The 25,877-nt window shown below is 39.4% G+C and overlaps 1 protein-coding gene across 1 annotated transcript in view; it reads right to left on the bottom strand.

Moving 5' to 3' along the window:
• Nucleotides 1–25,877, bottom strand: part of LOC137500415 (uncharacterized) — a 165,659-nt gene that overhangs the window by 13,428 nt on the left and 126,354 nt on the right. The gene's annotated exons all lie outside the window — the stretch shown is intronic.

Below are 25,877 nucleotides of genomic sequence, written 5' to 3'. Positions count from 1 at the left end.
CACTTACCTGTCATATTTAGTATCATTCGTACCCTTTACATCGGGAACGGATACCCGAAACTCACGCACCTGTCATATTTAGTATCATTCGTACCCGATGATAAGTTGCTTGCATGGATTCTCTTTCCTCCTGAGAGGTTGTTTCTCTACTGCATGCGTTTTCTCGTTAAACGTTTCTCTCTTGTTTTTCTGTTTTGTTTTTTGTAAAAGACTAAGGTGTATTTTTCTCTCCTTATTTAAAAATGTGTGCACTGTATGTTTTTTGGAAAAATAATTTTATTTGTTTACAATCCGTTAAGAAATCGTAAACTTTACTTTTTTACAGATTCGACCACTAGTTGGAACCCCTTTCAGACCCTACCCACACGTTTGTGTGGGTACGTTTCAACAGTTGGTACAAGTCATTGCAGTGACCGAGAGCATTCTGAGCCGTTTAGTTTTAAAGCATAGGTTTGTGCAAACTCTTTGATATCCATTAATTGGTGCTGTGCTCCTGTGGAAGACCTATGAAGTACGTTGATTCTGCTGGTTTGGGCGGTCATCATGGCAACCGGTGCATTATCAGGTAAGTCTGTTCATAACTACCTTATTTGGTTAGATATTGATATCAAACTGCATAATATGAAAACCAATACCTTATTAGTAGTTTTGATGCATAGATACGGCAATTATAATTTGTTTATTTTACTGTAAAGCTTCACAAAATGTTACCCACACATTTGTGTGCTAACCTTATTCTTATTTCTCAACTAACAAATGGCCCACGAAAAGGAATATACGGTATTATTTCCTTAATGTATGAATACAGATTACAGTGTAATTAAATAACTGCTATGTTTACAGCAATTATTTAACGTACTCCATAGTTTTGCTTTAACATAACCTTTAAATTTCAGAAATATATTGTTCTTCATCTATCAAGAACCCAATGTACAGGTCAAAAATTTATTTTGACAGACATTTCACAACTATACACCTTCCTGATGCCCTATGTGATAAAGAAATCTATGGAAGTGGCACTATTATGATGAAAAGAATGAAAAATAAAACATTTAAACCCGACCAAAGGATGGTAAAAGGTGAAGTTGAGGAGGTATGCCGATCAGATGATGGACTGTGTATAATTCGATGGAAGGACTTGAAATTGGTTGACCATGGCATCAAATATGCATGGAGAAACCCCTGTTCATGAAGTAGAGAGATGAGACAAAAAGGAAAAGAAGTACATTAAAGGACCAGTTACAAACCCACCCAAAAAATATAATGAAAAGATGGGCGGTGTTGATACCTGCGATCAGCTGTTGGAAGAGTACCTGAACCTTCTTTAAAACAAAGAAGTGGACACTGAAAACCGCTATTCACCTTATTGATCTGGCGACCGTTAATGCGTGGATGGAATACAGGAGAGGTGCTGTATGCAATGGAGTTGCGAAGAAAGACATTCTTGATCTGATGAAATTTCGATTAGCCTTAGCTGAAATAATTATTGCATCAACCGACTTAGTGCCCTTTCAAGAGGAGAAAGAACAAGAAAGAGATCCACCAACAAGAAGATGTGTGCACCACTCCCATGTGTGGACAAAAGGCTCGAAGATTTTGAACACCGGCCAGCTGCTGATGAACTGCTGACGGCACACATGAGTCGCATGACCAGCTGATCCAGCCGAACCAGAGGGCGATGTACTAAGTGTAACATTTACCTATGCCTAACAAGTAAGAATAAGTGTTTCAGGGAATTCCACAAGAAATGATGTAGTAAGCGTAAGCATTTTTCACAATTATTTATTATTTTCTTCAAAATTTGGAACAATTTCTCACTGCTTGTATTGTGTATATTAGATAAATAAATAAACAAATTTGATGTGATAGAACATGTATATTATATGTACCTTCAATCTCCTTCTAGAAAAAAATATTTCATTGCTATATTAATATTAATAAATATAAAGTGAACTTTACAAACTTTACTAGTTCTCCACTAAAACGACTGAGTATAGACCCAGCCCACACAAATGTGTGGGTCATAAAAAACGAGAATGGAATACGATTTTTTGCTGCAACAGATTGTTTATGTTTTTGTGATCAATTGAGGTATTAAACAACGAAAATTGCAAAAAAAAAAAAAAATTATCTCCGCTTAGTCTTGGGTCTGAAAGGGATAAGAACTGTTTCGTTTTGCTTTATTTGTGTTGGTCTAATATGTTGGCCGTCAGGTTTAAGTGAGGGCCTAAATAATATGTCTGAATAAAGGAACTTATCCCAAAGACTAAAAAAGTATTATATGACGATCAAAGTGACGCCCACGGACTACTGCGGCCTTCGCATCTCCGTGGCGTACATTGCTGGTTATCGTGCTCGTTGTGATTTGGACAGCAGTCAAAACTGTACATGAAATCAGGTCTGATGACCATCTTGCAGACTTTCCCTTTATGCTTTATGGGCATCCGTCTGTCGTATGAGACTCCTGTCATCGATCGAAATTTTATGCAGCCAATATTGATGCGGTGCTTGGCATAGTCATCCATTGTGGCATCGGTGGTAATGACAGAGCTGAGATATTTGAACTTGTCTGCCATCATCACTTAAGGGGAAAAGTTTATTTACGTCTTAATAGACAGAAACATGCTGACCGTTGGCTAATAAAGATTAGTTATCCAGTTTTAAGTTCCTAGGTCAGTGGATGGCATAGACTGAAGTTATGACATAAGAACCAGTCAGGCGAAATGAGCGTAGCGAGCAGTGGAGTTACCATATTTACGCGAATAATCCCCGCATAGAGTTTTTAAAAATTTGACGCACGTAATTGGGTGCGGGTTTTATTTGCTTTAATGTTGCCATTTAACTTTTTTTTCAAAATGAGCCTTTCTAAAGTTAGGGTGCGGGGATTATTCGTGTAAATGCGGTATAATTTTTTACTGCAACAAGCACGGGCGCCTGCGGTGGTAAGCTTTGTACTACGAAGGAAGAGGTTAAGTTGAACCGTACCGGGCGAGTTGGCCATGCGATTAGGGGCGCGCAGCTGTAAGCTCGCATCCTGGAGATAGTGGATTCGAATCTCACTGTCGGCAGCCCTGAAGATGGTTTTCCGTGGTTTCCCATTTTCAGACTAGGCAAATGCCGGAGATGTACCATAATTAAGGCCACGGCCGCTTCCTTCCCATTCCTAGGTTTTCCTCTCCCATTTTTGCCATAAGACCTATCTGTGTTGGTGTGACGAAAAGCAAATAGCAGGTTGAACCGTTACATTATACTGAAGTACCTGTATTAATCATGGCAAATATACAAGAGTGCAGTAGTGAAAGATCATCAACTCCCATGACTTTTATGTCTGTGTGGGAAAATCTACAGTATTCCTATTTATGAAGAATAGCATTTCGATTTGTGGCATGGTGCGTCAGCGTACAAAACGTCCGATGTAAGTATAACGTCACTATTCTGCGTGTCAGGTCAATGAATAGGATAAGTATGTAAGATCGGCAAGTGCTAGTGCATCAATTGAGAGATAGGTACACCGTTCAGTGAACCTGAGGGATATTAAGTGAGTGAATCAGTGCTAAGCTTAAGCTATAGGAATACATTAGCTAATGTAAACAACACGAGTCCATTGAACGGCGCGGAATTTGCCTGGGATATCGCCATCATCACAGAAGCCAGTGTTCTGTTGAAGCTTTTCAGCCCTAGTCTCCACGCCACGCCCCTAGTTGTGGCATCGGTCGTAACGACAGAGCGGAGTTTTAATGTTGAAAATATGTCTTAGCACACACAGTAGGGGTCCCCATTCTACGAAAAACGTAAAATCCAGCAATTTCCTCAATTGTGCCGAAAGTTGAAAGGCTAAAGGTCCCTGAAGGTTTCAAATTGTGAGACTTGGATAGCTCTATCAAACTAAAAAAAATATTCGAAAATCGCTTCCGGCCTAAATCCTAGCCACATTAACTTAGATAATTTTTTCTGTAGTGTGTTCCTTGGTTCAGTACCCTCGGGCGTTTCTTGATTTTTTTGAAAAATATCCACACCGAATGTAGTTATAAGGGCTTAAGTGAGACTCTGCATTGACTCAGATTAGCGCTCGAAGTGGTAGAAAAAAGAAAAAAAAATGCTGGCGACCGGATAACGATGATTAAGAAAAGGATAGTATTTTTTACGAGTAAATAAATAATATATGCTCATACTTTATTACATTTTATTTACCTAAAACTCGTAGCTCATATCCCTAGGATGTTTTAAACATTGAGTGAAAGGGCTAGAACGGTGGATTTTTGAAACTGTCTGTCATCATCACCTAAGGGAAAATATTTTCCGTCTTTCTTAATATGCAAGTCAAAAAAAACATGCCAACCGTTAACTAATAAAGAATTGTTATCCGGTTTTAAGTTCCTAGGCCGGTGGACGGCAGAAGCTGCAGTTACGACATAAGAGCAAGTTAGGTGAAAAAAAAGCGTAGTGAGCAGTGATGGTGGTAGTGGTGGTGGTGATTATTGTTTTAAGAGGAAGTACAACTAGGCAACCATCCTCTATATAACACTAATCAGAGGGAAAAACGGAAGGGATCCGACACTTCGAAAAATGAAGATATCGGTCAAAGAAAGACAAGGGCCACGAAGGGCGTGAAAATGAAAGACTCCCTAGCCCTCGCAAACCTAATAGCGTCGGGGTCGGAAAAGAACAAGAGTTGACCAAGTGAGGTCGAAGAGGATAGATGAAAGTGAGGAGCCTGGCACAAGTAAGTGGAAGCAATGCCAGAACTCAGCTAAGGGCCCCGTGGTCGCCAACCAGTGAGCAGTGGAGTCGTTTTACTGCAAACACGCACAGGTGCAGTGGTGGTCAGTATAGCAATATGAGATAACTGGTTAAGTTGAGCCGTAACAGAATGCAGAGCATGCAATATATGGCAATTGCCAAGCAGAACGCGCTGCTGTTCGGATGTATGCAAAATGCCAACCACTCCTAGGTGATGGTAACTCTTAACGACAAATATTATTCTTCCTACTATATAATGGTACCTGGTTTCTACTGAGACTCAGCTACTTACCAGAGACAGCATTGCCAGCAACAGAGAAGCACACACGATAGTCTTCATGGCTGTTCGAGAGGTGTAGTGTCCAGAACGACAAACCTAGCACATTTTATATCGGACAGCCAAGGTCTCTAGGTGTGAATGTCTGCAATTATCTTGTCATCACGACAGGTAAATTAGATGAGCATGAGACAGTTGTTCACACAATGTTCATTATCACAATAAATCTGTCACCTCACCACGAAACGGAAAGGGAAGTCGGAAATGTCGCTGAACAGTGGACGGACAGCTGTTTGACAAGCAATAATTTCATCTAATTGCAGAAACGATGTTTAGACGATGTCTACGGTTACACAATGCCTAAGTATGGCTGCATTGCAGAGACGTTATTTATCACTTAGACACTGTCTAAAACCGATGTTCAACCGGCCATGTTTAAACACTGCCGAGAACGCTGTTTAACCTCAAATGAGCGGAGTGAATCACAATCAGAGGTTTACCATGAAACATGCAATGTGTATTATCATGTTGAGATGATTCCGGGAAGAAAGGTTAGTCCGATGGCCTCTCTGTGGGTCGTCCGCTGCGAAATCGCAGCAGTTAATTTGAAATGTACGGGGAGGTAGAGCTTAAAATAAGATTTCGCTTTTCAAGAGACTTGTTTCTTGAGACTGACAAAGGGACAGTCCGGTAACTGTCAACTGGAATCAATTCTTTGCAACCGATATATTTTATTATAGATGGGGTAATTTCCATAGAATTATAGGACAATTCGACTACATACATGTCAGAATTACTTGCCCCAATCGTCAGAGGGCTGTCACATACATCAAACGGGAGTGAGATACACTTATATTTACTGCCAAGTAAGCACACATAATAGTGAAAACTTAAAAGTAAGGTGTATGCGGTTTTTATATATATAACCATCAAGCTAATTCAGATAAGTTTTCGGCAACTATGAGATAGGAAAACGCAAGTAGTGGTGATGGTGGTGATTATTGTTTAAAGAAGAGGACTGGGGAAGAAGAGCTGTGGCCATAATAACAGCCCTAGTATTTGCCTGGTGCAAAAATAGGGAAACTACGGAAAACAATCTTCAGGGCTGCCGATGATGCGTTTCGAACCTACGATATCCAATGCCGGGCTGAGTGGCTCAGACGGTTGAGGCGCTGGTCTTCTGATCCCAACGTGGCAGGTTCGATCCTGGCTCAGTCCGGTGGTATTTGAAGGTGCTCAAATACGTCAGCCTCGTGTCGGTAGATTTACTGGCACGTAAAAGAACTCCGCGGGACTAAATTCCGGCACCTCGGCGTCTCCGAAGACGAAAAAAGTAGTTAGTGGGACGTAAAGCAAATAACATTATTATTATTATTATTATTATTATTATTATTATTATTATTATTATTATTATTATTATTATTATTATTATTACGATATCCAGAATGCAAGCTACATCTTACTCGCGCAACTTTTAGTGATATTTGGTATTACGGGGGTGAGGAGTAAGGAGGGAGCTCTCCCGGTTCCGGTAATACTGCCAAATGAATGGAAATGAAATTGAATTGAATCGATGATATGATCGATCGATATGAATTTTCTAAACCTTTATTATCTTAAGCCAACAACTGTGCCACACACACACGCACACACACACACACACATATTATGCAACATTATATAACATTTCTCGATGCAAATCTTGTTTCTAGCACGAATTCTATAGTTTGGCTTTGCTGTGTAAAGAACGACAGTACTAGTACGTAAAGTGTACGCCAGATGTCTCACAGCGATGCATAAACGATTCATAGTTTGTGTTTCAAGGGTTGCCAATACGAATCTCGAAGATAACCGAGGTCTACCATGGCCAACTCGAAGTTCCGGCCTGCTACACACAAATACAGTAGAGACAGTACGCGACACTCAGCGAGATATCGAGGGACAGCTATTAGAGCTCTCTCTCTAACGGATTCTGATAATGATTCTGTCATAAGAGCACGTGTATTCGTGTGTGAAGTTTTTGGTGTTATTTATGCGTTTTCAGTGAGTTGACATAATTAAATAGTAACGTGTGTCATTCCTTGATATCTCCTCTCAACATGAGGGGAAAGGTATGTGCTGTGTTTGACTGCAGTAACTATGAAGTAGAGAAGAATACGCGGTCTTTCTTCCGTTTCCCTCGTGACAAGAAAATGTAAGCAATATTGTGTTTGCATATATATTCTTCCAGTGACAAAGAGATTTTTATAGTACTTCATAATCTTCTGACCTGCTCGACCCATATTTTAACTGGCTTAAAATAAAATACGCATATTTTATTGTAGGCCTATAGTGCAGCAGTTAACCGTCAATACCAATGTGTTGTTGTAGGTGTGATCTGTGGGTTTGATTTAATTCAGGAAAATACATATGCATATGAGTGTGGCTGGTTGTGTTCCAAGTTACCCCATTTGGAATGCCGTAATGCGTTATCAAGCACTGAAGAAAATATGGGTGATTTAGGAAATGTACATATTTTGTTGAAACAATATGATGATGGAAATTTGCTTTACCCTAATGTATTGGCATTATGGCAAGTATTGCTTATAGGGAAAGTTTGAATGTTTTTGAAGCTAAATTTATAGATTTTTTTTTCTGTTAGTAGGCTTCAAGTTAAAAGGAAAATTGCCCAGCTCTTAAATGTAAATTCATTGAATCATGTGTGTAAAGAATGTGCCGATATTTTTGTTGACAAGTGTTTTAACATGATGATACAATGCTTTTAAATGAGAAAAAAGAAAAATCTAGCCGTGAACGTTCAGGCAGGAACTCTAAAGCTGAAAATGTAATGCATAAATGAATGATCAAGCCCTTTCACAGCAGTCCATTTCACATCTTGATTATATGTCTAACTTCAGTCTTTAAATAATAACCTGTTAAATAATTCTTCATTCATTTATCCAGAATTGCTTTAGCAACTTTGAAGTTAACATCTTAGTAACACTTTCTTTCTAGACGTAATTTATCTATCCATTTCCGTATAAACATTTCCATTAATATTTGAATTTAGCGCGCATTTTCAGGTCAAGCCAATAGGAGCGCCACTTGCGACTTGTCTCCCATTTTAACAAGGCTAAATATGGACGTGTCGCGTATTGTCTCTACTGTGTTTGCTACACATGACTGTTCCATAGTGATGATGTCAGCCGTTTAGTGCATTGGTATGGAGGTACGAGTCTTGTTTTCGTGGTGGTTTGGTAGCACGTTGTTGTTATTTCAACGTTACTAGAGGTGTGCGTTCATGTTTCCAAGTGATAACTGTATGAAAACGCATCAGTAAAAGATGTATTTTCAGCAATAGTATGTGTTAAATACTATAGTATAGAGGAGAATCGGGTAATATGGAATACCATTTACTTTTGGCAGTATAACTTCTTACCGAAATCAGTTATGAAATATAAATAAATATGGTTTGAAAATTCAAATAATTAGCCAAGATTCTCTATTTTTTAAAATTGTAAATTGTTAATGTCTTCACGTCAAAATTATTTCTTTCAAAAAGTTGCACTTGGTGGGTAATACGGAATAGTCGGCTAATATGGAATAGTAGGGTAAATAATATGTAAATTAAAATACAGCTTCAATAAATTATTTCAGTTATATTTAAGGAACGTTCTTACAGGTGGACGTACAGAAATTTTAAAAAATCGAAAGAATAAAAATGGTAATTAACTTAAATGATAATCTGTATACACTAATTATTCAGAGTTTTCTTTTTACAGTCACTTGTTCATTCAGTGACAAAAGTCACAGATGCAGAAACTGAGATCTATAGGTAATTAAATGTTATAATATACCAGGATTAATGCAATTAATTTTAATTAATTTTAAACCTCATTTTACTTGAAACTAAAACAGTATTCCATATATCCCGACACACCATGTTTGAATTAAAGGATTCGTCATGCCATTAACTTTGCACAACAAGGAAGTTACACTGGTGTAGCAATATAAGCAACTCTTGTACAATATGTAACATTGGATTTCGCAGGACTAAACTCAGTGTTGGTAATTAATACAAGCTTTAAAAGAATTACCTGCAAAAACTTTTCAAGTATGAAAAACAAATATTCTTGCTCCACGCACTAACCTCACTCACGAGCATGTCGAAACTGAATACAAAGCATCATGAGAACATTTACCGTAATTCGACGAGTTTACACCTGAGAGGAGTACCTTACAGGCAAGATATTGTGGTATTCCATATTGCCCGACTATTCCATATTACCCGATTCTCCTCTATCTCAACATTTGCGTTTCTTAGCGATAAGGAGAAGTGAGCTAAATGAATTCATGCTATACACCGAGCTAATTTTGATCCCAGTATATATGCCTGTGTCTGTATTAAACATTTTTCTGAAAATCACATAATTCCAGTTGACACTGAAAAAAGACCAACCGGTTCCGTTTTAACTGTGCCTAGGGTAAAGCCAAAAATTAACTGACGATGCTGACAACTATATGTCTCAACCAACACCTGCCAAACGAAAATCGCCAGAAGAAAGGAGAGAGGATATTTTGCAGAATAACGAACTAACCTTCAAAACTATGTGCTCAAATAAGTGCAATATAATGGCATTTTAGAGACAGCAACAGTTTGCCTAGTGACCATTATACTATTTTTCAAATTGTTGCGGAGAGCTATACGTTTACTGAATCCTTGATACCTAATTCAAAGATGCATTTTTAAACAGTAGAAATCGTAGGGATGTTTCTTTCAATATTTCGATAAGGAAAGTTGAAGGACCTGGTAATTAGTGTGGCTTTGTGCACTAGAGTTAATGAGTGTTGTGGCCAATATCTATCATATCATTGCAAATATTTTTCCTACCTGTTATTAATAAATAATTAATACCACTATGTGCTCAAATAAGTGTAATATAATTAAATTTTAGAGACAGCAACAGCCTGCCTAGGCGACCGTCATACTACTTTTCAAATTGTGGAAAGCTACACATTAACTTAGATCTTGTCCGGCCCCGCGGTGTAGGGGCCAACGCGTTTGTCTGTCACCCGGCGGCCTCGGGTTCGACTCACCGCTGGGCCAGGGATTTTTAATTGTAAATATCCCTGGCCTGGGGACTGGATGTTTGTGTCGCCCTTAACATTCCTTTCCTCACATTCAACACTACACTTCCTCCATTCCAATTACCCGCAGGTTCATATCGCATGGTGCAAGTAGGCGCAAAAGATCTCTATAGGTTGACGCCCCGAACAAATAGCATTAAAAAGACTCAGATCTTGATTCAAAGGTGCATTTTTAAACAGTGGAAATCGTAGGGATGTTCCATTAAATGTTTTGATAATGAAAGTTGAAAAACCTGTGACAAGTGTGGGTATGTGCTGCTGAGTTAATGAGTGTTGTGACCAAGAACTGTCATATTTTGGAAAATACTTTTTTTTTAACAGTTATTAATAAATAATTAACAAAATCATGTGCTCAAATAAGCATAAAAGAATGACATTGTTTTGAGAGAAAACAATTCGCCTAGACACCATCAGCGTACAGTCCAGGTGAGTAGCCTTCAGTCGAACATTTTACGATATGCAATATAAGTTACCACCTTGAGTGCATATATTTGTGTATTGTACGTATTCTTTCGATAGTGTTTTTTTCGATGTTCTGTGTTTATAGGCTTATTATTGCATTTCCTTGGTCACATTATGAGAAAAAGCATCGTATCAGCAATATAGGAATTGCACGCGACGACGGAGAGTGAGCACTATACGCGTGACGTCACAACTATAGGCCGTACTCGGCCGTACTATAGAAAGCGCGCCAAGCCCATCAGCTGATCAATTGAGGCAAGCTAAGCGATTGTTACAAATTGTACTTGTGAATGCAATTCATAAGGATTGGGAGAATTCTTTGGATAATTGCGACTGTTTAAAGGCAGAACTTTCTATTTAAGTATATTGCACGTTTGTTCTTTAAATTTATCACATCAGGATTTACGTAAACAGCTGATATTAAGATAATGAGACCTCATAGTTTAGGTTAGGTATGGTATCTTCACGTCAACGACATTAAAAATATAGACTGCTAATCTGATGGCCATCTTTAAATCTACTTGAACCTCTGGCAGCCACGACACTTGCAGGCAAAACATATGCTTATTTCCTCTGAATCTGCCATAGAAAGGATCTGCAGAGGTTGTTGTGTGATGGAGAAGGTGTGCAAGGTTAAACTAAATAAATAAATAAATGTAGGCTATGAATTCAGTAGAATGAAGTCAGGCGAGGTTTGACCAAGAGAGGTCCGGTAGAAATATTAAAGTGGTAAAGCTGGTAGGATACCGTATGTGGAAGGAATTGTACACTCAACCAGGGGTCAGGTATTCTCAACTTTAGAATCTGGGGTTACCCCATTTAGTGGCCCCTTACGGCAAGCAGAGGATGCCGTAGAGATATTCTACACCGCAACCAACGGACGTATGTGCTGCATGTCGCACAGCAGTTCTTAGAAAGTAGCCATAAGTAGCAAAATTCATAAAACATAACAAACCAGACAAAGAAGCAAAATTAAAAAATGATACCGAAGGTATGTCATGAAAAGGCAGTGGTGTCTTTCTCTACGCGTGTGAATTCCTCAATGAACTGCTGTACGTATAACATGTCTTTATGTAGTGAATGACTTTATTGTTAGTGCATGACGCCGAAATATCCATTCTTCTACATAGGTAATTCTCGTTTTAACCATGCAAATGCTCGCCATATTCACTGCGCTTATTTCATTATAACATCAATGCAACATTAAGCATGTTTGAAAATGTCGTGTTTATTCTTAAATATATCTTTAATTTGCAATACCGTATAATCTCATCAATTCATTGAACTGATAAGGGCTAACTGTCAAGACCAAGAAGTGGCAGCCGCCATGACAGTTGCAGGCAAAAGTTAGTTCGCTGTGCTTCAACCAGGGGCGCTGTAACGAATATGTTTAGCGGTCTATATCTTTCATGTCGTTGCTTCACGTGGTGAGTAATATACACTGACTGACAGAGCAAATGCAACACCAAGAAGGAGTGGTCAGAACTTTATGCCAATTGCAGGGTAGACTGACGTCACTGAGGTATGCTCATGATGTGAAATGCGCCGCTGTGCTGCGCACGTAGCGAACGATAAATGGGACACGGCGTTGGCGAATGGCCCACTTCGTACCGTGATTTCTCAGCCGACAGTCATTGTAGAACGTGTTGTCGTGTGCCACAGGACACGTGTATAGCTAAGAATGCCAGGCCGCCGTCAACGGACGCATTTCCAGCAGACAGACGACTTTACGAGGGGTATGGTGATCGGGCTGAGAAGGGCAGGTTGGTCGCTTCGTCAAATCGCAGCCGATACCCATAGGGATGTGTCCACGGTGCAGCGCCTGTGGCGAAGATGGTTGGCGCAGGGACATGTGGCACGTGCGAGGGGTCCAGGCGCAGCCCGAGGCCAACGAAAGAGACAGGCCGCGGCCCGCTAAAGTCACGTGACAAGACCAGTCCCAGGAATGGCAGAGCGAAGCCGGTTATTACATGTGTTCTTGCGGTGGTATTGCTTGTTTGTTGTGGATTATGGAAGGAAATAACGGAGATTTTGTGTTTATTTGAATATGTTGGTGTTGTGCAACAGTTCCTTACATTCATAGTGTTGTGTGCGGAAGTGTAAGTAAGTATTCATTTACAAAAATGTGTATATAACCTCAACGTTCTTCACTTCATTCAGCAATGTTGGGCTGCAATACACAAGTTGGATAAGTTACAACTCCAGTGCTGAGGATTTAGAGGTAATACATTTATTTCCTATTTAATTACAGATATATGAAAATGCCTCGTCGCTGTAGTGTCTTCGGCTGTCGGTCTAATTATGACACTGAAACTGAAAAAACATCGACTTTTTCCTTACCGACGGATGAAAGTCGCCGTAAGCTATGGCTTCGTTACATTCCGACAGATTTTTCTAAACTGAAAAACCCAATAGTATGCATAAAACATTTTGATGAGTCGTGCATAATTCGAGTGGACAGGGTTACAGTTAAGGGAGAGCTGAGAGAGTTTCCAAGAATAATTCCGAAACTGACTGAAAATGCTGTGCCAACTATTTTTCCAAATACACCTTCATATTGTTCGAAGTCCACTCCCAAAGTAAGACGTCTTGCTGATGTGGAAGAGGATAATCTTCGAACAGCTATTCAGGATAGTATCGAATCCAATAAAATTTACCTGGCAGAGGACTCATTGAAGTGTCTGAACGATATAAGTTTATTTCTAGAAACCAAGCAAGTTTATTCCAATAAGTGGACTGTAATTAAACATGAGGGGAAATTATTTATTTGTCTCCTGGGAGTTGATAGGGGAATGCCATGTGTTATTTCCTTTATCACTATACTGGAAGATTTGACATTCCGTGTAAATATAAAAACCGGTAATGACTTCAGTGTAAATACTTCCTTCAAAAACATTAAGATATTGAACTCTATTAACGCTCTAGAAAATATTGTGTCACAGGTGGAAAAGGGAGAAGTAGTGCCTAATATTAGGGATAAGGTTGACTGCGCTATTCAACTTTTGCAAACTATTCCCAATTATGATGAAAACGAACAGTTAAAATTTATAGTAGAACAACTTAATGTGTCGCAGACCTCAAAAAACAACAGACAATATGGTAACAGAACTATGATAGTAGCATCTTGTTTATATATTTATTCAGTCTCCGCATACAATGCTCTTCGAAAATGTGATTTAATGTTTTTACCACATCCTCGTACCTTACAGAAACTTATTTGTAATTATCAGCTAGTGAACTCTTCACTACAAAGCAGTTCCTACTTGGAAAACAGGGTTAAGCATTTAAAAGAACATGAGCTCTTAGTTTCTCTGTTGATGGACGAGATATATATACAGCCACAGTTGTAATTTAAGGGTGGTGAGATATATGGAAGTAGCAATTTTGATGCACAAGCATGTGCAAAAACTGCTCAAGTGTTCATGGTATCATCTCTTTTGTCTAAGTATGTTGATGTGGTGGCTATAATTCCAGTTGCAAATATGACAAGTGAACAGCTGAAATCATTAACTTCTAATGTTCTGTGCATGGTGGAGAGAGTTGGTTTCAAAGTTGTTAGTCTCATAGCAGACAACAACAGTGTGAATAGGAAATCATTTGAACTTTTCACTCCTAACAAAATTCTTCAACCCTGTATTGAGCATCCCTTGGATTCCTCCAAGAAACTGTTTTTTATGTTTGACACTGTACACATTTTGAAATGTATTAGGAACAACTGGGAAACAAAGCGTAATGTCAACAAGACTATGCATTTTCCTGATGTGAATAATCATTCAGTAATATTGTCAGCACAGTACAGACATTTGGAACTGGTATTTGAGAAAGAAAAAGACTCTTTAGTTAAATATGGGCATATGCTTTCAACTAAAATTTTGTACCCAACATCTATTCAGAAGCAAAATGTGAAATTAGCATTAAAAATGCTTAATGATAATAACATAGTAGCCTTGAAGCATGCCACGAAAGACCTACCTGGAGTTTCTGAAGAGATAAACCAAACTGTCATCTTTCTACAAATTATTGTGAACTGGTGGAAGATCGTTAATGTTAAAAGTGCATTTGAAGGGAAGAGATTCAATGATCCCTTTAGGGAAGCAATTAGAAAAGTAACAGATGAGCAGGTTCAGTTTTTAAGTGGCATGTGCCAGTGGCTGAAAATTTGGAGGGCCTCAGTTCGATCGAGTGATGCTTTAACATCACAGACCTTTCAGTCCTTGATTGTAACAACTGAATCTTTTCTTCAGATCATTCCATATTTGTTCGACAAATATAGGGTGGATTATATCTTGTTAGGTAAATTCCAAAGTGACAGCCTAGAAGGTCGTTTTGGATCCTACAGACAACTAAGTGGTGCCAATTACTACATTAGTTACATTCAGGTTCTAGAAAATGAAAGGAAACTAAGGTTCAAAAATGATGTACTGTTTGCAGCTCAGAATGGTAATATAAGCCTAAAAACCTTGATCCCTGTTAAAGAGAAGCAAGATTGTAACATTGATTTACAACTATTTTCTGAAATTCTGGATGTACCATTCGAAATGGATGTTATTCCTTGTAATACTTTGCGCATACTGACCTATATAGGAGGGTATGCAGCTAGAAAGATTTTACAAAAGTCTAAATGTGATATATGTAGTGTATGGCTTCAGTTAAGTAAGGAAGTTGAGGTAGATCCATCATATGATTTTGTTAAGGAGCTGGATAGGGGTAAACTCACTTTGCCATCTAAGGTAGTTGTATTTACAGTTGGATTGGTGTGGCATACAGTCTCTCTACTTGTAAAAGATTTCATTCAGCATTTTATGTCATGTGGGAAACAACTCTTTGTTGCTCAAAAGATAAGTTTGTCAAAATTAGAGAAATCAGACATACATAATGCTGACTGTAAGTGTTCTCTTAACAACACACTGTTAAACAAACTTGAAAGTGTATCTCTCTGTACAAACAAAATTCTACTCAATAATTTTGAGAAAAAGTCAAATGATAAACCATGTTGTTCCAAGGTGACTTCGAGGAAGATAGAAAAACTTAAGAATTACGTATGATGTTGAAACCAGATATGGAGTGAAATTTAAGACTTGTAAATACCTTACTATAGGCCTACCTCTGATCCTGCATTCAATAAGATATTCCTTACAAGAATGCTATTATAAATATAGGCCTAATTGTACATTAACCACTTTCATTAGCAATATTTGATTTATATGACTGTGTATTATTTTACTGCAGTATGATTTTTAGTTTTTGTCATCCAAGCCTAGTAAGAGACACTATGTTTCATTTCATTTCTAATTGAATAGGGTGGTTCCAAGATAACTTTCAGGAAGGGAGCATAATTTAAGTATTAAATATGGTGCTGAAGCCAGGTATGGCGTGGAACAAATGTAAGACTTGTAAATAGCTTACGATAGGCCTACCTCTGATTCTGCGTTCAATAAGATATTCCTTAAAAGAATGCTATTGTAAATATAGGCCTAATTGTTCATTAACCAGTTTCATTAGCAGTATTTGATTTCTATGACTGTGTATTTTTTTACTGCAGTATGATTTTTAGTTTTTGCCATCCAAGCCTAGTAAGAGACACTATGTTTCATTTACTTTCTAATTGAATAGGGTGGTTCCAAGATAACTTTCAGAAATTGAGTATAATTTAATTATTAAATATGTTGCTGAAGCCAGGCATGGTGTGGAACAAATGTAAGACTTGCAAATAGCTTACAATAGGCCTACCTTTCACCCTGGATTCAATAAGATATTCCCTACATGAATGTTATTGTAAATATAGGCCTAATTGTACATTAACCAGTTTCATTAGCAATATTTGATTTCTATGACTGTGTATTTTTTTACTGCAGTATGATTTTTATTTTTTGTTATCCAAGGCTAGTAAGAGACACTGTTTCATTTAATTTCTAATTGAATAGGGTGGTTCCAAGATAACTTTCAGGAAGGGAACATAATTTAAGTATCAGTATTAGATATGATGAAGCCAAGTATAGAGTGGAACAAATGTAAGACTTGTAAATAGCTTACAATAGGCCCACCTTTCACCCTGGATTCAATAAGATATTCCCTACATGAATGTTATTTTTAGTTTTTGTTCCACCAGGTATAGTGAGAGACACTATGTTTCATTTGATCTGTAGTTCAATAGTGTTCTTTTAGTAGGTTAAAATGCGCTGAAATGTATTTTATTTACCGCGCTACGATAGTCTCTCGCGTGAGCTTGGGGATGCATTCTCTACAGTAAGACCGGCCGAGTCACGTGACATTCAGTGTATGACGTGCGCGCCGCGGCCTGTCTTTCTCGTCGGCCTCGGGCGCAGCCCGAGTGACGTCAGCACGCGAGGATCGGCGCATCCGCCGCCAAGCGGTGGCAGCCCCGCACGCCACGTCAACCGCCATTCTTCAGCATGTGCAAGACACCCTGGCTGTTCCAATATCGACCAGAACAATTTCCCGTCGATTGGTTGAAGGAGGCCTGCACTCCCGGCGGCGTCCGCTCAGAAGACTACCATTGACTCCACAGCATAGACGTGCACGCCTGGCATGGTGCCGGGCTAGAGCGATTTGGTTGAGGGAATGGCGGAACGTCGTGTTCTCCGATGAGTCACGCTTCTGTTCTGTCAGTGATAGTCACCGCAGACGAGTGTGGCGTCGGCGTGGAGAAAGGTCAAATCCGGCCGTAACTGTGGAGCGCCCTACCGCTAGACAACGCGGCATCATGGTTTGGGGCGCTATTGCGTATGATTCCACGTCACCTCTAGTGCGTATTCAAGGCACGTTAAATGCCCACCGCTACGTGCAGCATGTGCTGCGGCCGGTGGCACTCCCGTATCATCAGGGGCTGCCCAATGCTCTGTTTCAGCAGGATAATGCCCGCCCACACACTGCTCGCATCTCCCAATAGGCTCTACGAGGTGTACAGATGCTTCCGTGGCCAGCGTACTCTCCGGATCTCTCACCAATCGAACACGTGTGGGATCTCATTGGACGCCGTTTGCAAACTCTGCCCCAGCCTCGTACGGACGACCAACTGTGGCAAATGGTTGACAGAGAATGGAGAACCATCCCTCAGGACACCATCCGCACTCTTATTGACTCTGTACCTCGACGTGTTTCTGCGTGCATCGCCGCTCGCGGTGGTCCTACATCCTACTGAGTCGATGCCGTGCGCATTGTGTAACCTGCATATCGGTTTGAAATAAACATCAATTATTCGTCCGTGCCGTCTCTGTTTTTTCCCCAACTTTCATCCCTTTCGAACCACTCCTTCTTGGTGTTGCATTTGCTCTGTCAGTCAGTGTAAATTCAAGAGACGTAATACCTCTAGAGGAATTTCTTCATTTAATTGTGTGTCGTATAACACGTTTTTGTGGAAATATAAATTGTTGCGAATTTAAATACAGTGTGTGAAAGTTCGCAGTTGCCACAATGCATAGAACTTGTGCGTACCACGTTGAAGATACAACTGTACAAGTAAATATACACGAATATTTTCATTTTCTCCGTAAGAGGGCAGGTTACCTTTATGAAAAACGAATATCCCAAACGAAAATGTACCAGTTATGAAGAATAAAGGAGTATGTTCCTCTCATTTTCCCAAGCTGATGAGTTCTGCTTTTGATTTTCTTGTTACACAGATTTACGGCAGGGTGTTTTATTGTTTATAAAGAACAAGCATAAAAGTGGACAGTAACCAATCGAGCCTACATATGGTTATTTCTTGGGTTAGTAATGTTGAGTAGGTGCTGCCTTTTCTCCCCTAAATTAATGCGAGTGAAAAACAAAACCCAGTCTAAAAATGTAGAACTAAATGTAGTTTATAAAGCCTAACCTTCTGCTAAATTATTTTAGCATTTTTATGCATACATTTTACCATTTTAAAATTAAACTATTGCCGGTAGATAACATTTAGATGCTGGAGGCAAGGCATCTTAATAATTAAATACTTATCCCTTAAGTATGCCGGCCCCGTGGTGTAGGGGTAGCGTGCCTGCCTCTTACCCGGAGGCCCCAGGTTCGATTTCCGGCCAGGTCAGGGATTTTTATCTGGACCTGAGGGCTGGTTCGAGGTCCACTTAGCCTACGTGATTAGAATTGAGGAGCTATCTGACGGTGAGATAGCGGCCCCGGTCTCGAAAGCCAAGAATAACGGCAGAGGATTCGTCATGCTGACCACATGACATCTCGTAATCTGCAGGTCTTCGGGCTGAGCAGCAGTCGCTTGGTAGGCTAAGGCCCTTCAAGGGCGGGGGGGGGTAATAAGTAATAATTAAGGAATTATTCCTCGACAACTTCCGTGAATGTGGGGAGTAACTGACAGATCTTTCTGGTCAGTGCATTAATATTTGGAAAAACGTGGGCTATTCCTAAACAAAAAAATTATACATATGTTTGTGTGGAAGAAAGGGAAAGTCTTCCAAGGATAGTGCCAGAAGTGTCAAGAAAAAACAAACAAAAAAACAAGAATGCTACTGCATTTATGGCCGTCGAGAGTTATGGAGGTAAAATCTATTATTATTATTATTATTATTATTATTATTATTATTATTATTATTATTATTGTACGTTTGTTGTCTCCATATTTGTATTAATGCATAATCATTATTTGTTGGGTACATTGACGAGTAAAACACACAAGTTTTGACCGCGTAGATCCCACTTCAAACCTACTTCTCCTAAAATTACATAGACCTCACTTACGAGTCATGATGAGATTACAAGTGTTAATAATCTCACCTGTTATACTGTACCGTACCCAGGGGTAAATACCCTCTAGGACGATGCCTCCATTCCTGTATGAACATCCGACTAACTCAGGGTTGGGCAGAGTGTGGGTTGGTTGTCGGTTGGGACAGGATAAAAAGTCGAAGTTCTACACTAAAATAGCAATCAATGACAGGAAATGGAGGTATAACACGAATGAGAAACAATCATAGGGAGTAAGATGGATTTATTAATAAATATACCCGATCATATCACATGAAAATAATTAAATCAAGAAAAATAATAATTTGTAAAAAAATGAACTCAGAGTATTAGAAATAAGTCGAAATTAGAAACGTTAATTGAATGATCATACCAAATTTGACATTAAAAAAACAAGTTCAACAAAGAACATTTATATAAATCAAGACTGAGTTTCTTCTTATAGTCCAATGTTTATATTGTATGGCAACAAGTGTACGCAAACACTGACATGTGGTATTTCCGTATGGAGTTTCACACTATCGCATCCCAACGATACGGTTTCAAAGTTAAATTAATCCCGAGAGTCGACAAACTATTTCCGTAAAATAAAAGTTACATTATAAAGAAAAGTTACGACGGAAAGAAAAATAATTAAGACACAATGGACGCTATGTAAGTTATGCAAAATACTAGGGGCATATCCTACACTATATTTACAACAATTTAAATAATCAAACTAAACATATATATATACATCAGACATCGAGTAAAATCTTAAATGCTACACTGCTTCTAATGTGAATCCCGGTTCACTGCAAAAGATCTAGACAGAACTAGATAAACCAACCATATTTCAGCACTCGGGCTGTTCCTTTTTAAAACAACGAGACAAGGTATACAGTCACAAATAATAATAACGTAAAACATCATCCTGTAAGGGAAAAACATATAAATAACCCTTGATATCATGAAGAAAGCAATGGGCAACATTGCCTCCTTCTGCTGCGTTTGAGCGCTCAACAGCGCGGTCATCCGTCATGTACTTCCGGGTAGATTACGAGCTGAAAAGAAATATTGAACTCCACTATGCTAAAGATTGGATTTTGTCTCCCGAGGCCGCCACAAGGAAATACTGTCTCCTTCACACATACAGATAAACACAGGCCAGGAATCAGCTTGCCATGAGATAACGCCTTTCATCGGCTACACGGAAACTCACGTATATTCATTCCTTCTTAGCATGCTTGGGCCATTTAACAACATCAGACTCAATAGTCTGGAATTAACACTGTCCATTCTGATCACAATATACACTCAGAAGACACTAGGCAGGCACACACATCTGCACAATACTCTTTATCTTGTCAGGCATACCATCAGCCTGCACCAATACATTATAATTCAGCATGCAATTTTTATCTCATTATTTCTCATGAATCCCACTGGCCTTTCCACATAATGAGACGCAGTTCGTGTCCTTGGCAGACCATCAGGCAAACAGAATCCAACTGAACTTCAAAGATCTTATTTTAACAACGACGTTCTGCAGCTCCTTCAATCAGCTTCTGTAAAATCATGCATCATGCAGAATAGCTATACCTGTCTCTCTGAATAACCGAAATAAAGTGAACTAATACGTGTTTAACGTTGTATAAAAATGAACCTGTCCATCCAGCCCTTCTAGCATATATTTAAGGAAAACTCGGAATATCCTACGTTAAGTAACATACACAAACAAACAACAACTGATCCTATCAATCCCTCATTTTCCCAAACATCTAATCATAAAGCAAAATGAAAATAAAATAAACATGCATTATTCTCGTATCCGAAACTATCATAGTAACAAAATTAAACAAACACATGCCGTCAGGCTTACTTTACATGAAAATTAAAAATTCTATCTACACTGCCCTAGTACCTTAACATAACTTACTTATCATGCCATAAATAACACATGCGCCTTACTGTATTTTACATGACGACTCTCGAGATACCAGGATAGCAGCTTACATCCCCACTGATTTAGGGATCTACACCATGTTAATCACAGCATTAACATGTGGGAATGCACTTCCTTCCTCTGCAGGCGTATCCATCATCTTGCTGGAAAATAATCCACTGGAACACAGAAGACTATAGTTGATAATATCTTCGCTGCTTAATGCTGCGAGCCGAAATACCCTTTCTCTTTACAAGATCAGCTAAACACACTGATTCACATATATATTACACACTTCACTTAAAGGGTGAGAATACAGTTTTAAAAGCAGCACACGGTTCGTTACGGAAGTTCCACGCGAAAACGCGCCCGTCGCGAAGTAGTGAAACAGTAGCACGTTTCCACTACACTTGTTACTCAGCGGTCACTAAACACCGTCTTTATCAATTGAAAGTAAACTCTGCCAAAATTATACTATTCCATTTACTCAAGTACAGTAAAATATTGCAACTGCACAATTTAAAGTATCATTGAGAACCAGTTACTGTTACTGGAATAACACCACGTTGATCACGATCACCAATCAAAGTTTGTGCTTCCGCACTATCCAAGCATTTAACACAGAGTTACAGAGTTGGTGCTTCCGCACTATCCAAGTCTTTAACACAGAGTTACAGAGTTGGTGCTTCCGCACTATCCAAGTCTTTAACACAGAGTGACGCTCTCCAGAGCTAGGGTTACTGAGGAGGCTTCGGTGACGCCATTAATGCTGGGGTTCCCGGGTGTCTGAACCAGCCACCAATCAGAGAGTTCGTCATATATGATGACACAATACTTATTGTGATATATTTACAAAACACAGCTCAAACACTAGCAAATCTCTTCCACCAATTTTTATATTACATTTCCAAATATATCTGACCTCTAAAACTGTGGAAAACCGATTTCCTGCAGTAACTGACTTTATCAACTGAGCACGTTGGTCATCCTGGAATTAAGATTTGGCGCGGTGTATCCTCCAGGTTTGCCAAATCCTTGAGTTCCCATTGGCTGAAATATCTTGCTTGGTCAGCATCTAATGCACGTGTCGATCCTTGCCAGCGCTTGGGTACGCTATCCTTTCTCACGGTCATACGGAAATATGAAGCAATATCCAGCGAACCACTGTCTTGCTCAACATCCGGTATCAACTATCTTGGGATATGATGCTTTAACATGTTAGACTGTAACTTTTATGAATAAATTTTACATATTGGGTCAAATAATATTCCAATTATTATTATGGGCCGGCAGGATACGGCTCAATACTAATACAACATTTGTAAATATTTCATAATTACACGGCACAGACGTATCAAGTACGGTATTTGCATTGCACGGGTCGGACGGACGAAACAGTTCGCCTCTTTGCGTGACGTCATCGGAGCTACAGTACGGCCTGTACATCACGAAGTCAATGGTAGCAGGCTTCTATATATCAAGATGGCCGTGGATCTACCGATTCAGCACTATAGCGAGCCCATCTATCACTAAAAGTTGCGCGAGTAACACATTCGGTTACACATTACTATTGTTTCATCCTCCCTTCGTCAAAGCAATTTACGACTAGATTACACTTACCATGACAACGCTATAATCAAAGCTGCACTTCCCCGTACGTTGGCAAGTCGTTTCAGTGTCGATAATATTGTGAGATTTAATTTCCACCGAAAGCGATAAGTTATTTTTATCTGTGGGCAAGTCATGCTCATGCTTAGCCATATTGGAGTTGTGTGTAGGAAGACAAACAGCTGACTGGTGTTCGGCGCGCGCACCGACGAATTTCATTGGTTGCGAAAAGCAAAGAGTTGCATGAAAGATACTTCTATCTCCATTTCCAAACCAATATTGAAACTTTAAAGGATTGTCTAGTTAAACACCGGCTGAACATTGTTTATGCAATAGAAGATCGTGCTCGATTGCTTAGGCAGACGTTGTCTAAGGCTTCTTGTTTTCATTCGATTCATAGCAGAAAAAATCCTTTCAACACTGAATGGTGCAAACACAAGAGTGACAACATCAGGATGGATACCTTACAAAATATTTGTGATCCATCTCCCTTTTTTTTTTTTTTTTTTAACCTTACATAGTGCATTCCAAAATTCTATTGCATCTGTATTGTCAACTTTCACCTCCGTATTTCTTAATATCCGCCACTCACTGTCATGATCCTGAATATAATTTTTAACACGCAGCTAGAAATGGTCTGGACTCACTCACTTAACATCGTGATCTGTTTATATGTGAAACGCGAGTTTTGAGTTCAATTAGAGGGGAGAGATTACGTAATTCGAGCCTAAAATGAATGCGGGAAAATACCTAACGAATGATGTTATCGATAAAACGTCACACAGTGAGACGAGGAAAGAGTTTTTCAGCACAAATATATTGAAATGAAATGGCGTATGGCTTTTAGTGCCGGGAGTGTCCGAGGACAAGTTCGGCGCGCCAGATGCAGGTCTTTTGATTTTTTACTCCCGTAGATGACCTGCGCGTTGTGATGGGGATGAAATGATGATGAAGACGGCACATACACCCAGCCCCCGGGTCAGCGAAATTAATCAGTTATGGTTAAAATTCCCGACCCCGTCGGAATCGTACTCGGGACTCCTGTGGTGGTGGTGGTAGTGGTGATTATTGTTTTAAGAGGAAGTACGACTAGGCAATCATCCTCTATATAACACTAATCAGAGGGAAATTATGGAAGGGGTCCTACACTTCGAAAATGAAGGTATCGGCCAAAGGGAGACAAGGGCCACGAAGGGCGTGAAAATAAAAGACTCCCTAGCCCTCGCAAACCTAATAGCATCGGGGTCGGAAACGAACAAGAGTTGACCAAGGAAGGTCGGATAGGATAGGTGAAAGTAAGGAGCCTGGCACAAGTGAAAGAAATGCCAGGACTCGGCTAAGGGCCCCGTGGTCGCCAACCCACGCTCCACAGTTCAGAGCCCCTAGGCCAGCACGCTAATCATTTGGCCATGGAGCCGGACACAAATATATTATGTACCATTTATCATTATTATTCATTTTTCTTAAATTTGGATTGGAAGACATTTCGGGAGATTGTTGTTTTTTCGGGTTTTCTGGTGTGTCGCAAAAATCAGGAGATCTCCTGAAATTTCGGGAGACCTGGCAACATTGCCGGCGGGTCGGGAGTGTTAACCATCATTGGTGAATTCCGCTGGCACGGGAGCTGGGTGTATGTGTCGTCTTCATCACCATTTCATCCTCATCACGACGCGCTGATCGCCTACGGGCGTCACATCAAAAGGCCTGCAGCTGGCGAGCCGAACATGACCTCGAATACTCCCGACACTAAAAGCCATACGGCATTTCATTTCATACGGCACTAAGCTTCTACCAACATAAATCATACCATGAGAAACATACTTCATTGCCTGTCAAATAGTTACTTAGTTTAATTCTTGAACGATGTCAGTTATTTTATGGAAGGCATCGTTTATCTTAACAGCATGTAAGTAAAGATAAAGGTATTCAACACAGTAGCCTACGAAATAAAATATTGTACACTAGCATGTACCCACGTGTTCGCCCGCGTTTATTAATTCAACATTGTTAGATGTTGTTAATTTATTTAAAAGCATATCATACATCTTAGCTCCAAATGGAAAGACAATTAAGTATAGTTTATACGAAAGTTCTACAATGAGCAATTAGTTTTGAATATAATATGGTCTTTTATATTGTTTTAATATTATTTGTACCATCCACAAATACGGCATCTTAAGCATTGAAAGGAACAATATAATTAAAAATAAAATAATGTTATTTATACAAAAGCGATGTGTGCATTATTGTGAATATTCCCAATTGGAAATCATCAGGACCTGATAAAATTCAGAACGTTTGGTAAAAAAGATTTTGGAGTACCCATGAGAAATTAACAAAGTTGTTCAACACAGTGGTGACCGATCTATCACAAATGTCAACATTCTTAACACCAGGAATCACATATCTTGTCCCAAAAGATGAGAAAAAAAGACAGTGATCCTGCGAGATATCGACCTATTACGTGCCTCTCCACATTGTACGAAATCATAACATCATGTGTCATCAAACGAATCTACAAGCACTGTGAGCAGAATAACATCATTGCAATACAGCAGAAAGGACGCCAACGCGGCTCGAAAGGATGTAAGGAACAACTCATCACTGATGCAGTTGTATGCGGACAGGCCAACACTATGCATCGCAACCTGTGCATGGCATACATAGTTTACAAGGAAGCTTTGGATTCCGTGCCGCATAGCTGGCTACTAAAAATGCTGGAGATTGATAGGGTTGATCCACAACACATCAACTTCCTGTCTCATGCCATGCATCTCAATACATCTACAGAACACATTTAAACAGATACCATAAGCAACAGCGTAGAATATTCCAAAGAGACTCCTTAAGTCCATTGTGGTTCGTCCTGGCAATGAATCCATTGTCAAGGATATTGAACTCCATTCGATTTGAGTATTCCATCAAGTGCTAATCATGAAGCCAGTACCGATTGTGTCATCTTTTGTACATGAATGACATCAAACTGTATGCAGCCAACCAGCAACAGCTTGAACAACTACTGAGAAT

This window comes from Anabrus simplex, chromosome 4 (genome assembly GCF_040414725.1).
Source record: "Anabrus simplex isolate iqAnaSimp1 chromosome 4, ASM4041472v1, whole genome shotgun sequence".
Classification (NCBI taxonomy): domain Eukaryota; kingdom Metazoa; phylum Arthropoda; class Insecta; order Orthoptera; family Tettigoniidae; genus Anabrus; species Anabrus simplex.
Note: the sequence above shows the minus strand (reverse complement) of the source record. Positions and strands in the feature narration are given on the sequence as shown.